Consider the following 1,782-nt stretch of genomic DNA (forward strand, 5'->3'; position numbering starts at 1 on the left):
CAGTTAGAGTGGGCAGCCGCACATCAGGACCCATCACTGTGAGCACAGGCTCCCCACAAGGCTGTGTTCTGAGCCCCCTGCTGTTCTGCCTGCTCACACATGACTGCCCTGCCAGGTTTGGCAGCGGCCACGTTGACATGTTTGCTGATGACACACAACAGTGCTGGGACTGATCAGCAAAGAAGCGTACAGAATGGAGGTTGAGCAGTTTGCAGCGTGGTGCAGATCTCATCACCTTTGCCTCAATATTGAAAAAAACAAAAGAGATGGTGGTTGATTTTAGAAGGAATAAACAACATCATMCACCACTGTTGATGGGTCAGCAGTGTGACATTCCTGGGGATCCATCTTGCTGACAGTCTCACTCCTGGTACCAACATCTCAGCAGTCATTGGCACAACTTCCCTCTGCTCATCTCACCACCTTCTAKAGGGGCACCATTGAATGTATCCACACATGTGGTCTCACGGCCTGCTTCATCACATGTTTTCTCTCCTGCCATCTGGGAGGACGTTCAGAAGGTCCAGTAAGACCTCAGGCCATAAGATAATAATGATGAATGGACAGTCCACCRCTTGAAAGCCATTCACCTGTCAAGGAAAATTACAACCAGTACAGAGTGTTGACATGGAGTGTTTCTGTTTGTGTAGGGTTTTTTATTTTTTATTTTTTAGCGTTGTGAATTTATTTTAATTTTATTATCTACTTCAGATATGCACTTGTATGTATATTTTAAAGGCTCTGTTATAGCTGGTGAGAAACATATTTTGTTGTATCCTGGTTATGGAAAGGACAACAAAGGGAATCTTAAATCTTGATAGGGCAGGTCGTGGTTTTGCTGAACTGTGGAACAGCCTTTTAACACCACTGCGTCTCCTTRATTGAGGTTTTTAAAAGGCAAATGGATACATTTATTATTTAAAACTTACTGGTTTCCTGTTTGTCAAAGTAGGGGGTAACCCTGCTGTCCCACAAAAGCTTTCCACTGACTGTGTTGCATTTTCTCATAAATGCATTGGCCTTTTCAGGCAATAAAATAGGTGAAGAAAAGTAGAAATGATGAAGACATTAGAGTTTTTATTACATTTCCTTCAATTTTATATAAAACATTTCCTCACCTCTTGATTTATGTTTTCTCTATTTAGGGTTTCAAGCAAAACACGCTAAAGTGTCTGTCTTTCAGTATTTTCTTGACAGCGGTGAGTTTTTACAGCACTGTTGGCTCAMTTGGACGTGTTTGTCCTGGGAGAGCGCTCCGTGCCAGCCGAGGCCTGTTTAGACGGAGCTGAAAGCTTCCGTTGAAAGAAAAAAAGCTTCTGTCAGCAGGAGAATATCTTTAAGCTCCATTAGGGCTTGAATTACACCAAACAAGGTAAGATGACACAGGCCTGCCTCGTTAGCTGTGTATTATAGACGCCTGTGTGTTGTCCACGAGAGTGGGAAAAGCCCTGCGAGTAAATGAACACCCTAACATCGTCTGAACGTGCCTCTGCTGCGTGATGTGTTGGTGTTTGTTGTTTTTTTTACAGATAGTCATGCTTGTCTTGGCTGCACTTTCATATTCACATGACAATTCCCTGTAATGCCAGCCTATTTATAGCCTCCTGCCTCTCATTCCCTTATTGTTTCATCGTTCCGCTTGTTTTTTTCTCGTGCTTTCGGTTCCTCATCTTGAATTTTCCTTACTTTCAGGCCCTTTTGTTTCCCGTTTTCAAGTTTTAGTTTTGAGTCTTCACTGAGTCCTTTTGACCTTTGTGATGTGTGTGTGTGTGTGTGTGTGTG

The sequence above is a fragment of the Austrofundulus limnaeus genome, unplaced genomic scaffold (genome assembly GCF_001266775.1).
Source record: "Austrofundulus limnaeus strain Quisiro unplaced genomic scaffold, Austrofundulus_limnaeus-1.0 Scaffold29, whole genome shotgun sequence".
NCBI lineage: Eukaryota > Metazoa > Chordata > Actinopteri > Cyprinodontiformes > Rivulidae > Austrofundulus > Austrofundulus limnaeus.